A 14684-nucleotide genomic window follows, 5' to 3' on the forward strand; every position below is an offset into this window, starting at 1 on the left:
CAATATGGTAACAAACAACTTTTGGGGCATTAGAAAGATAAAAGATTTTCAAAAATTAGTTCTAATCAGTTTTCAATTGGGTGGAAAATTTCAGAGTATTTTCCCCAGAAGTGAGTTCTATGTAAAACAGGATGGTGGAGTCATGTTCTGAATGTCCCAACACCATATTTTTTTTTCCTTTTTAGGTGGATCTTTTGCTTCTTAGCACTAACTTGAAGTCTAAAACAGCAACACAGTTGCCAGAGGCTGAGGGTAGTCTAATTTATTTTAAGGAACCTTCTAGTGAACTCATGGAGGAATTTTAGTGGTGAATAGCATAGTAGAGGGTGGCTCTGGGACTTTTGTATGGATATTGCATTTGTAGATTACCCCAGAACATCTGCTTGGGGCTCTGAGAACCAAAGAAGAAATGGCTAGGGAAAATACTTCCCCGCCTGATAAACATGGGATATCTGCACATCATCCCACCCCTTACTGACTATTTTTGTCCTAAAGTCAATAAAACTTGCCTCTCGTTCAACCCATTGTTTGCTGTTTCAACTCTTCATTTCCACTTTTGGTTGCAAAAGGGAACTAGAGAAACTGCGGTTGGAGCAAAGGAAGGAGAAAACATTTGCTTCTCTTTCGGGCAACAAAAAAAGAGCTGACTGCATATATGACATTCTCCTAATACTGTTATTGACTCAAAGGATTGAAAAACAGTGACACTTACTTTTACATGGAATGAGAAGACAAAGTTGAAATTGACTTCAAAAGTAAAATAAACATTCTCTTTTAAAAGAAAGAAAACTACTAAAGTGACGCGAGGAGAGCTACACCAGCAAAATGTTAAAACTGTTAAGCTTTCAAGCATCAATTTTCACTATTTGTCATGCTAAATAACTGTTGGAGTAAAAAGGCAAATAGAATTTGCATAAATATGAGTGCAGCATTAATGGAAATCTTGCCGCACACTGTTTAGTTGAAAACATTTAAAAACATTGGAAACCAGCCTGAACATTAGTGGATAGCTTGCTAAATAGTGCATCTCAGGCTTCAGTTTTTCATCAAAAGTTATTTTCATATCTGTGAATTGCTTTGGGGGATAACACTTAACCATATTTTAGTGTTTCATCAAGTTTAGCCTCTCATGAATTTCCCACTCTTTCTTTCCAGGATAGCCCTGCAAAGATTAGGATATTTTGTTTCTAATGAAAGGAAATTGCCATGGCATCTGAACTTAGAAATTATGGTTAGTGAAAAGAATTAATTATGGTTTGAAGTTGGCCTGTTTCTACTAATGATAGTTAAGAGTAGCCACTGGTCGCTTAGAGCAGTGTTTCTCAAACTGTACTCCTCCAGGTGTCTTGGACTTCAACTCCCAGAAATCCAAGCCAGTTTACCAGCTGTCAAGAATTGTGGGATCAGAAGTCCAAAACAACTGGAAGGGTGTTTGAGAAACACTGGCCTAGACTATAGAATCTATTCTGTTGCACATAATTTTAATTGCCTTGGCTCAATGTTATGAAATCTTGGTAGCTGTAGTCTTACAAGTTCTTTAGCCTTCTCTGCCCAAATTGCTGATCCCCAAAGCCACTTTCAACTTATACATGAAGTTGATTTATACACATGTATATATGGTAGTAGTGTTGCAAGGCTTGCAAGAGTACTTAATAGCTGAATACATTGCTTACTTATTAGGAATATGAGGTCTATCAGACATTATTTGACTGCAGATCCCATTGTTTCCAAGCTCTAGCCATGATGCCTGGGACTGGCAGGGGTTTTCTCCAAGAACATCTGGTGCAACATCTGCCACACACCCTTCATTTCAGGAATTAATTCCTATTGGCTACTACAATTGAACAGAAGCATTCTTTGAGGAAATTTCTCCTTGAATACTAAAAGCACAGGGTAAGCAACAGCAGTTCTCTGTTGGAGAGCTGCCTAAAGGTATCTGACAACCCCCTACTAGAATTTATTTACTGAACGTATTTCCAGCTTTGCTTTCCTTAGTGCTGAAGGCAGCATTCATGGGATGCATGGAAATCGTGTGGGTTTCCTCAAAAAACAAACAAGCAAGAAATGTATTTGTATATAGACATTCAACCATGGCAAAAGGAATACAATGAGAAGATCAGCATTCATGAATCAGGATCAACAAGATGACTTATCTTTCAAATGCTTTCCCCCCCAATAATGATGGATAAAGACAAAGATCAAGCAGTCTTTGTATTCTGTCTTATCTAAGCCTTTTAGCAAATATATCAATACATGAGGGATCAAGCTTTTATGAATGTGCAATCGGCATACTTATAAAAAAGCTGAGGGGCATTCATAGAGTATCTGCCTTCTGAGAGTCTAATGGGATAATGAATCTGCAATGGATTTTGGTCTGACAGTGTGAAAAAGCTATCCAAGAGACTAAATCATATCCCCCAAAGTGGGATAGTTCTTTTAACATTTTGACTGAAACTTATCCCCATCTCTTTGCTGCAGGCGGATTACACCTTGCAGATTCGGTATAGTCCTTTGCCCTCCAAAATGTTTGTCTCTGAGCCCTCCCCCAATTTTTTTTTCAAAAATTTCAAAAAAAAATGCTCTAAAATTGGCCCCAGCTATTAAAATTATCTCAAAATGCAGTTTCTCCTAGGCCCCAAATATTTTAAAAATTAGCCCAAATGTCAGCTGGAAATGATGCTGTGCCACATCAAACATTTAACCATAGCAGTGCAATTTGCTGGGTGAACACCAGAACAGAGAGGGTAACACATACTTGCCTGCTCCTTCACTGATGTTGTGTCTTCACACTTTGTTTTGCCTTGAAGTCCAAGAGTTCACAGAAGGAGGGACCATATGCGGAATCTTGGTCCATCAGGATTTCTGCACAAATGTTTTACTAATGCTGGGGAGCCTTGTTATGGATGAGAGTCTGCAGGTAGTCAGGCAGGCAGGCAGAGAGAGATATCATCCTATCTCCTGCATAGCATACACATATTATGCAAGATGGGCTTTCAGAGGCTAGAGATGAAAGAGGATGTTTTCTAAAATAAACAAAGAATGCTGGATTAGATTGCCCTCCTGTCTGATCTGAGTAGGATTCCTTACATTATTACAGATTGCTTTCAGTGAAGTACTATGTCATGCACACCTTGCCCTTTTCCTTTACTCCAGTGGGGTCCTGGGGTCCCCAGATGTTTTTAGCCTTCAACTCCCCGAAATCCTAACAGATGGTAAACTGGCTGGGATTTCTGGGAGATGTAGGCCAAAAACATCTGGGGACCCCAGGTTGAGAACCATTGCTTTATTCTCATTCTCCCTCTCCCTCTCCCTCTCCCTCTCCCTCTCCCTCTCCCTCTCCCTCTCCCTCTCCCTCTCCCTCTCCCTCTCCCTCTCCCTCTCCCTCTCCCTCTCCCTCTCCCTCTCCCTCTCCCTCTCCCTCTCCCTCTCCCTCTCCCTCTCCCTCTCCCGCTCCCTGATATGCATATTATGTATAACTAATATTAATCTTCTCATCAGGTATGTCAAAAAAGTCGACTAGAAAAAGGAAGCTTAGATCACCTGGCTGAATTACCTATTCCCAGAAGGCTTGGAAAAATTAATATATTTTTTAAAAAATTGGTGACATACAGAAACAAACTTAGCAGTCACAGCACTATAAATCAGCTTTCAAGCATGCATAATGACAAACTAGCAATTATTCCTCAGAAAACAGGAAATACACATTTCCATTCCCTGCTGCCACTCTATGACAACTGTTAACACACTCTGTGATGCTGATCTGTAATTTTAATCCATATACCTGTCTGTTATAATACAGGCATAGCTTATTAACAAAGCTTCTGACAAAGAAACACCTTCACATGAAGTATTCTTATGCCTTCTCAGAACCCCCTTCCCTCGGCATTTTTAGTTGGAAGGCTTTTTTTAACAGCATCAGCATTGAGAGGCTGGTGAAGGAGGGCTGGAGAAACACAGATTTTTCGTTTTGGATTTCAGCAGAATGCCTGCAGTAAACAATGCAACAAAACCTGAGCAAGGAAAGTGGAAATTTACTCTAGCCACTCCTGCTGCACCTTCTTACACTAAACAGGATAAATCACAATATCCTCCAAAAGCCCTGTTAAAGAAAAGGAAAATGAAGTTAAGGCTGCATCACTATCTTCAGCATGTAAGTATATTTTTCACCATCAAAAGATATACATATTTAACATGCTGAGGACAGTTAGTGATGTATATTTTTCACAACCAAAAGAGGGAGCTGCAATGGCTCAGTGGGAAAAACCTCTGTGCCAGCTGAACTGCTGACCTGAAGACCTGAAGGTTGGTAGCTCGAATGCACAAGACAGGGTGAGCTCCCATCTGTCAACCCCAGATTCCCATGCAGGGACATGAGAGAAGCCTCCTAAAGGATGGTAACACATCTGGGTGTCCCCTGGGCAATATCTTTGTAGACAGCCAATTTTCTCACATGAGAAGCTACTTGCAGTATATTCTCAATTTGCTCCTGACACAATAAAAAAACCACCAAAAGAGAAATCATTTGAGAGGAGGGGAGGGGGATGGTGAAAGGGAGATGATGAAAGGGAAACATCATCTCTAGATGCATTTTGGAAGAAGATTTCATGTGATCTCTAGAAGGTTCAAAATGTTTTCCTTATTTATGCAAAGCTTACCTGACCTGCAACCTCATTAGACAGGGTTTTTTTTAAAAAGCAGTGTAATGCTGTTCTCTGCTTTTTAAAACCAATTTAACAGCCACCAATGCATCCCTTCATGCAACACACAGCTAGCTTTTTTTTGCAGCATCCCACATTGGCTGCCACAAATTTTTACATCAGGAGACATGATAGCCATGTACAAATACGTGAAGGGAAGTCAAAGGGAGGAGGGAGCAAGCTTGTTTTCTACTGCCCTGCAGACTAGGACACGGAACAATGGCTTCAAACTACAGGAAAGGAGATTCCACCTGAACATCAGGAAGAACTTCCTCACTGTGAGAGCTTTTCGACAGTGGAACTCTCTCCCCCGGGCCGTGGTGGAGGCTCCTTCTTTGGAGGCTTTTAAGCAGAGGCTGGATGGCCATCTGTCGGGGGTGCTTTGAATGCAATTTCCTGTTTCTTAGCAGGGGGTTGGACTGGATGGCCCATGTGGTCTCTTCCAACTCTACTATTCTATGATTTTATGATTCTATGGGCAGTGCCTGTCATATAGGTAGTTTTCTCCCAATTTTCTACCTTTTTATTGTTATTGTTGTGCCCCCCCCCCTAGAAATTCGTCCACCCATCACACAAGAAGGAGGAAAATGGGTGTGCAGCTCACGGGGTGATTCAAGTCACTCTGCAACCTTCTTCTAGCTCCCAAAATGTTACTTGGGGGGCAACGTAGTCTGTGCGCATTCAGAAGAAGACCTACAAGCCACACTAAACACCTTCACAGAAGCATACGAGAAGCTCGGCCTCTCATTGAACATCGAGAAAACCAAAGTGCTCTTCCAACAGGCACCAGCTAATCCCTCTGCAATGCCAGGAATACAGCTTAATGGTGTAACATTAGAAAATGTTGATCATTTTCACTACCTTGGCAGCCACCTCTCCACAAAAGTCAACATTAACACTGAAATACAACACCGCCTGAGCTCTGTGAGCACAGCATTTTTCAGAATGAAGCAGAGAGTGTTTGATGACCGGGACATCCGTAGAGATACCAAGGTGCTTGTTTACAAAACCATTGTCCTCCCAACCCTGCTCTACACCTGCGACGGTCTACAGACATCACACCAAACTCCTGGAGCATTTCCATCAGCGTTGCCTCAGAAAAAATCCTGCAAATCTCTTAGGAAGACAGGCGGACAAATGTCAGCGTGCTTGAGGAAGCAAAGACCACCAGCATTGAAGCGATGCTCCTACGCCATCAACTCCGCTGGATTGGCCATGTTGTCCGAATGCCCAATCACCGTCTCCCAAAGCAGTTGCTCTACTCCGAACTCAAGAACAGGAAACGTAATGTTGGTGGGCAGGAAAAGAGATTTAAGGATGGGCTTAAAGCCAACCTTAAAAACTGTGGCAGAGAACTGGGAAGCCGTGGCCCTTGGGCGCTCTAATTGGAGGTCAGCTGTGACCAGCAGTGCTGCGAAGTTCGAAGAGTCACGAGTGGAGGGCTTAAGGGAGAAACGTGCCAAGAGGAAGGAGCGTCATGCCAACCCTGACCGGGACCTCCTTCCACCTGGAAACTGATGTTCTCACTGCGGGAGAACATGCAGATCAAGAATAGGTCTCTTCAGCCATCTACGGATCCATCTCCAAGACCCCACAACTGGAAGACCATCGTCCTTGGCCTACGAAGGATCGCCTAAGTAAGTAAGTTTCATTATTCTCTTCTTATTGCTTGGATTGCAACTATAGGTGGCTCTACATGGACCATTTATTCCAGGGCTACTTCGGCATGACAAACACCAGATCAGCATTGATATGGCTTTGACTGGCATGACCCCAGCTGTTGTGGAGGCAGGAGGGAGTCCTAACCATCCATTGGTGCCAGACCCGTTTCAGCACCATAGGACAGTCACCTGGTGTGACATTGGTAAGGGCACTAGAGCAACATGGAAAGGAGGAGTGGGAGGGAGGAGGAATCACACCTCATTTTATCATCTCTTATAGAATTGCCTCATCGCTCCAAGCAATGAGTGATCGACACTAGCCATGTTGTGGCCACGGGCTGCTATGATGAAGAGAATAGAAGGGGGACAGTGAGTGCTAACCTATGACCCTGGGTCACTCAAACCAGAGAAATGCAGGATGGCCATGTAACCAGTTGTTTACAGTTCTATCTTGGAATCAGCCTGACTGCTTACATGGCCCCAGAGTGGTGGTTTGCTCCGAATTCTCAGGGAGAGTTCAAAACAAGCCACAGCTTTGGTTAACATGATTCAAGGCCTCCTTGAGAAAACTTGGCTCATGGTACCTGAATGAGCTCCATATGTTTTTAGCTGTTATCCTTCAGGATAATAGGTCAGTGTAGATGTGCCCCACATTAGAAGAGAAAACAAGAATAGCCAACAGCACTGGGAACAGAGTTGAATGGGACTAGTAGCAGCCATCAATAGAGGGTGAATCAGTGGAAGTCACCATTTGTGGGTAGATCTCAGAGTAGCCAAGAATACTATTGGATGTATGGAGAGCCTGATCCACCCATGCTCTATTCAATATAAGTTCAAAAGACACATTAAAGTAAGACTTAAGTCAAGGAGAGGACAAGATGTCATTTTTATTGATGACAAATAGTTGGTAGAAGGATGCAGGTGTAAAAAATATAGTGAAAATGGTCTTTAGGTCCATACTGGATACTATATTATTTTCTTAACTCCAAACAAAGTCTTCATGTTTTGGGATAGGTAATGGCATTTCCCACCCCAATGCTGGGACTAAGGGAAGTTTCCCTTGATGTGGGTTATATATCCTGGCAGGATTGGCTTTCTAAAAGCTTCAGTATGGTATTAGTTCAACCCTCTTCTTCCTTTTAAGGTTGACCCTTTTTTTTCTTCCAGGATATCCAGTACATGAGTACTGTTACTGAACTCTGAATATTTTACAACCCCTTTAATGAAGGTTTCTTTCATGGAAAGACTGTCCAGCGAGCCTTTTCTATGTTCATTTCAGGTCTTAGCCTCACTGAGTTGCAGTGAAATTTCTCCCAGGTGAATGAACCTAACATTTCAACTGACAAAAACATACTTAGAAATTGAACCAAAGGTTGCAAAATTGAGGCTATATAGAGATGAAATTTTGAAGCATCTTTAAAGATTGAAAGCCTTTCAGTGTAGCTTAAAAAAGGATGTCAATGACAATCTTTTTATTCCACATAGTTCCAGTCCCCCGCATTGTAGGCACTCTTTGCTAGTTAGTGATGTTTTTTCCCCTGTGAGAAATATTTGAAGGCTGAAAACTGGGCTCTAGATTGCAGAAAGACGCATTGAATAAATGAATCCAATTTGCAATAGTTTCCAAGTACAGGAAATATGTCCAATCTAATGGCCTGGTAGACACTACAGTTGATGAAACTCTGTAAAGCAGGCTTGTTTGTGAACATCTATTTGTATGAAAAACAGCTGCAAATTTAGACCACTTTCATCATATAGTGCCTCAGTTATTTTGATAGAGTTAGTAACACTGGGATTTCAGATTGTAAGAAAGAATAGCAACATTCAGCCAATGCCCTGAAGATAATCAATCTGGAAATGTGAAAGCACACAATTCTATGCCCTATGTTAACCGATCAAAGAAGATATTATAAAAGCCAAAGTAAGCAAGGCATTTGAGGGTCATTGCTCCTTCACCTGCTCGAAAATAACAGACATGGTGGAGGGGGGAGCATGTATTGTTGGAATGTCCTCAAGTCACATTATGTACAGTGTGTAATAAAATGGTATCCCTTATACAAAATGGCAGAATCAAGGTTGGCTTTTTGGAATGTTAAGATAGTTGATGTTACGCCCTAGGCAGCTGGAGCACCGAAAATCAACATAAGGACCAATAACAATATAATATCTTTATTAAAGAAAATAAAGTTCCCAAAAGAAATAAGCAGCAAAGTTGAAGAAGCAATTGACCGTCCAGGAAAGATCAAATTTAGTCCAATAAGTATAAGTCTTATGTCCAGTATTAGAGTTCAAAATCCAGAAACCGAAACACACTCAAACTCCGCTTGAGTTTTGAGTGGGGAAAAGAGCAAGTAGCAAGAAGAGTTCTCTAGAATAAATGTCCAAAACAGGATTTCAGAGCAAGGCATGAATTATGTAATCATGCAAATACTCCATCCCCAATCGTAGACCAGGCACAGCAGGAACACCCTTGGGAGAGTGATGGGCTCTTGGACGCTTCTCAATGGATTGTCATTGATGAATGCACTGGGGATGTCGAGGAGGAGGGCAACACTTTACACCTACACAATTCACTTTAACAGGAACACTCTTCAGGGGACATACACAGTGTCTTGCACAAAACGGACCCTGTCAATCCTAAAAGGAAACAGGTCTTGGTTGTAGGTGACTCCCTCCTTAGAGGAACGGAAGCCATCATTTCCAGACCAGATGGGATGGCTTGAGAAACATGCTGCCTCCTGGGGGCAAAAATACACCATATCACTCAGAGGCTCAGCAGGCTCCTAAAGCCCCATCACCCTCCCCACCTTATGTTGATTCATGTAGGAACCAATGACACCACTAGGCATACTTTTCAAAAGATCGCAAATGATTTTCAAGCTATCGGAAGTAAGCTAAAACTGTGTAATGTACAGGTGATCTTTTCATCCCTCCTCCCTGTTGTAGGACACAGCTCTACAAGGGCTGGAAAAATAAACTGGCTCAGAAAATGGTGTCAAGAGGAGCATTTGGCTTCCTTGACCATGAGATACTCTTCCAGGAGGATGGCCTACTGGCAAGTGACAGGGTGCATCTCACACAAGTAGGAAAACATCTTTTTGCACACAGACTCACAAACCTCATCAGGCGCACTTTAAACTAGATCCACTGGGGGAGGGGAACAACAGCCTGGCAAACACTATATTACCCACGACCACAGGGAACTGCCAAAAGGCTAAACAAACACAGCAAGGACCAATTACCGAGAGCACAATAATCCCAAATAAACAGCTCAAGGGGAGGTCACAGGGGCTTACATGTCTTTACACTAATGCACAGAGCATGGGAAATAAGCAAGACGAACTCCAACTTTTAGAACAGCACCAAACGTACGACGTCATAGGCATCACTGAAACCTGGTGGGATGACTCCCATCACTGGAATGTAGCCATTGAGGGCTATAACCTCTTTCACAGAAATAGTACAAAGGGGAGAGGCGGGGGAGTAGCTTTATATGTCAAAAACAGTTACGTTGCAGAAGAAATGCAAGACTGTAATCTGGGAAACCAGCTTGAAAGCATCTGGATAAGAATCAAGGGAACCGGGACTCAAAAAGATCTCGTCGTAGGTGTCTACTACAGACCTCCGAACCAGGATATAGCACTTGATGAAGCCTTTTGTCAACAGCTGACCAAACAGGCACAAAGAAGAGATGTAGTAGTCATGGGCGACTTCAACTATCCTGATATCTGTTGGAAAACAAACTCGGCCAAGAGCACAAAGTCCAACAAATTCCTCACTTGCCTTGCAGACAATTTTATGGTCCAGAAGGTAGAGGAGGCAACAAGGGGATCAGCAACTCTTGATCTAATCTTAACAAATGTGGAAGACCTGATCAATACAGTAGAAGTCATCGGATCCTTAGGGGCAAGTGACCATGTGCTCCTGCAGTTTGTGATACAATGGAAGGCTGAAACTAAGACAAGTCAAACACGCATTCTGGACTTTAAGAGAGCTGACTTCCAAAAAATGAAGGAAATACTGAGTAGCATTCCATGGACGCCAATATTAAAAGACAAGGGAGTTAATGATGGATGGGAGTTTTTTAAAAGTGAAATACTCAAGGTGCAAATGCAAACAGTGCCAACAAAGAAAAAAAATATGGCACGTGCGAAGAAGCCAGAATGGATGTCCAAAGAACTTCTAACTGGGCTAAGATTCAAAAGAGACATGCACAAGAAGTGGAAAAGGGGAGAAATCACCAAAGAAGAATTCAAACGTATAGCCAACTCCTGTAGGGAAAAGGTTCGCAAGGCTAAAGTGCAAAATGAGCTCAGGCTTGCCAGGGACATTAAAAACAACAAAAAAAGGCTTTTTTACTTACATTGGTAGAAAAAGGAAGAAAAAGGAGGCGATAGGGCCTTTGCGAGGAGAAGATGGGGTGATGGTGACAGGGGACAGGGAAAAAGCAGAACTGCTTAATGCCTTCTTTGCCTCGGTCTTCTCATAAAAAGAAAGCCATCTTCAACCTCAGCAACATGAAATGGACGAAGGATTTGGGGAAATCCAACCCCAAATAGGGAAACAAGTTGTCCAGGAACACCTGGCTACTCTAAACGAATTCAAGTCGCCAGGGCAAGATCAACTACATCCAAGAGTACTGAAGGAACTAGCGGAAGTTATTTCAGAACCACTGGCAATCATATTGGAGAGTTCTTGGAGAACAGCAGTCCCAGCAGATTTGAGGAGGGCAAATGTGGTCCCTATCTTCAAGAAGGGAAAAAAGAACGACCCAAACAATTACCGTCCGGTCAGCCTCACGTCGATACCAGGCAAAATTCTGGAAAAGATCATTAAGGAAGTGGTCTGCAAACACTTGGAAACAGATGCAGTCATTGCTAATAGTCAACACGGATTTACCAAAAACAAGTCATGCCAGACTTATCTGATCTCTTTTTTCAACAGAGTTACGAGTTGGGTCGATACAGGGGATGCCGTGGATGTAGCCTACCTAGATTTCAGTAAGGCCTTTGACAAAGTCCCTCACAACCTTCTGGCAAACAAACTAGTAAAATGTGGGCTAGACAAAACTACAGTTAGGTGGATCTGTAATTGGCTAAGCGAACGAACCCAAAGGGTGCTCACCAATGCGTCGTCTTCATGTTGGAAAGAAGTCACGAGTGGAGTGACTCAGGGCTCCGTCCAGGGCCCGGTTCTGTTCAACATCTTTATTAACGACTTAGACGAAGGGTTAGAAGGCACGATCATCAAGTTTGCAGACGACACCAAACTGGGAGGGATAGCCAACACTCCAGAAGACAGGAGCAGAATTCAAAACGATCTTGACAGACTAGAGAGATGGGCCAAAACTAACAAAATGAAGTTCAACAGGGACAAATGCAAGATACTTCACTTCGGCAGAAAAAGTGCAATGCAAAGATACAGAATGGGGGACACCTGGCTAGACAGCAGTACATGTCTAAAATCTTGGAGTCCTTGTGGACAACAAGTTAAACATGAGCCAGTAATGTGATGCGGCTGCTGAGAAAGCCAACGGGATTCTGGCCTGCATCAATAGGGGAATAGCGTCTAGATCCAGGGAAGTCATGCTACCCCTCTATTCTGCCTTGGTCAGACCACACCTGGAATACTGTGTCCAATTCTGGGCACCACAGTTGAAGGGAGATGTTGACAAGCTGGAAAGCGTCCAGAGGAGGGCAACTAAAATGATCAAAGGTCTGGAGAACAAGCCCTATGAGGAGCGGCTTAAAGAAGTGGGCATGTTTAGCCTGCAGAAGAGAAGGCTGAGAGGAGACATGATAGCCATGTACAAATATGTGAGGGGAAGTCATAGGGAGGAGGGAGCAAGCTTGTTTTCTGCTGCCCTGCAGACTAGGACACGGAACAATGGCTTCAAACTACAGGAAAGGAGATTCCACCTGAACATTAGGAAGAACGTCCTCACTGTGAGGGCTGTTCGACAGTGGAACTCTCTTCCCCGGACTGTGGTGGAGGCTCCTTCTTTGGAGGCTTTTAAGCAGAGGCTGGATGGCCATCTGTCGGGGGTGCTATGAATGCGATTTCCTGCTTCTTGGCAGGGGGTTGGACTGGGTGGCCCATGAGGTCTCTTCCAACTCTACTATTCTATGATTCTATGATTCTATGATTCTAGACACTCAGGAGCTGAAAACGTAGTCCAAACTTGGCAAGAAGGTAGACCGGCGTCCGGTCTACTCAAGAGTAAGCGCACCGTCAGGCCGCCTTGAATCCAGGAGCTGGAGACAATGATGTTTCTCCGTGAGAAGTAAAGTTGTCACCGCAAAGGCAAGTTCTCAACACAACACTTTTATTGAAGTTCATAAGCTCCCTCAGACCAGGTGCCTGATTCTCTAAAACTTCCCAAGAGAACTGAGCTTGTTACAGTTACTGCACCAGGTGTCTAACTCCCCAATTCTTCCCAAGAGAACTGGGCTTAGCCATAGTCACCACGCTCCGCTAATCTGGCACTTCTCCAGAGGCTTTGTCTGTTTGATCTGTCTGTGTGTACAAATGCCCTATGATCAAACACTAAACTTTCTGGAGAATCTGGGAGAGTCGGCATCATCTCAAGGGCATTCTTAATTGGCTCTGGCTCGGAGATGTCAACATGAGGCAATTGGAATGGTGTTGAATCTTGCTGACGGGAAAAAACCCAAATCTTCTTCATCCTGGTCAGGAAAGGGCACAGGGTCCCGGGCCAAAGGTGCCCTAGGCATCACAGTTGACTCTGTGTACAGAATTCATTAGTATGGAGAAACAACTGTATTTCACAAAGAAATCAATTAGTATTTATAAGCAAAAGGCAAGAAACAGCCAGTTCCACATAACTACTTCATTGCACAGGGTATAACGCAGGCTTAGTCTTATATTTAAAAACATTTGAATAAGGTTTACTTGAAAATACTAAAGATTTTATAACATCTCATCATGAGAGACTGCGTACCATGTTTTTCAAGGAAAACTGCAAACTACAAATAATAGACCAACAAACTGAGATTAACCACAAACAACTAAGGAGGAAGGAATTAAACTAAAACTCATGAACAGAAAATGACATGAATACATGGCATGGCTAAACTCTTAATACCACATGCAAACAAGGAACTGCTAAATATATATATAGGTTGCTATACTCTGATTTGTCTTCTTATTGATCCCGGACAGTTTGACTCAAGGGAATGAGGCCTTGGAGAAAGAGAAATATACCCTGTGCATCAGTGGAGCTATTCATACACTGAGTTGTAAACCACAAAAGATGTTGTAACCCAAGTATAGAGAAATCAAGACTGTACACAAATATGGGACCCAATATGTGAAGACCAGTAGCTTCATTGTATAATGTGACTTCATTGAAGCAACTAGGATGTTTATCTATGTTGAATCTTTCCTTTATACAACAGAATTTATGTTAGCTGTCCAAACCAAATGCCATTGCTATGTCTTATGACATAGAATCAGGGAAGGTTTTCATATCTCTGTCCTGAGCTTATTGCTAGTGAGTTCAACTGAAGATACTTTGATGTCATAAAAACCAAGAATTCTAAAGAATTCTAGACACTTGGGAATGAGACAGCATGCTCATATGTATCAGCTGATCATTGCTAGGAAGAGTGTTCAAACAAATCATGGGGTTTTCATCCCTGTTATGTATATACGAAACCTATATGCAAAATAAACAATTACAGGCATATCTCAACTTATGAAGCCCCTGGTAGCGATACTCCTTTTTAGGAAGCAAAATGTAGGAACACATTCCCACCCAATCTCCAATCGACTTCAAACCAGCCTAGCCTAATGGGACAATGGATGCGAAATCAGTCTCTTTCTTGAAATTTGTCATACTTGCAGACATACCCAACATTTATCTCTTGATCCCATGGTTCCTTCTGCCACTTGCAGAATACAGTGCTGGTTTCCTTACTTAGCTGATTTTTCCCTCAGGAAAAAAAGAAGATAACCTCCCATTCTAAGGAACTTTAAATCTCATCAACCTGCCTTATGTGTGTGCTGTTGCTGAATGCTTTTTGTATAGTGGTTACCTTAGTGGCAATCTCTTTTAAAGAGCCAGAAGCAAATTGGAGAAGTTCTGTAGCCATTTTTCAAATACCCAGGGCGTTTAAGGCACAGCAAGCCAGCCAATGAAATTTGGTTTCGGCTTCAATCCATGTCCTGTCCAGGTTCTGCTTGAATCCAGGCATAGCCCAGCTTCAAGCCTTACACATCTGTGTGCCTGCAAGCCATGCTCTGGCAAGACCCACAATCCATCCAGGTTTAAACCCCATGGGTCTGCCATCAAACCTCATGTGCA

This window comes from Anolis carolinensis, chromosome 3 (genome assembly GCF_035594765.1).
Source record: "Anolis carolinensis isolate JA03-04 chromosome 3, rAnoCar3.1.pri, whole genome shotgun sequence".
Classification (NCBI taxonomy): Eukaryota; Metazoa; Chordata; class Lepidosauria; order Squamata; family Dactyloidae; genus Anolis; species Anolis carolinensis.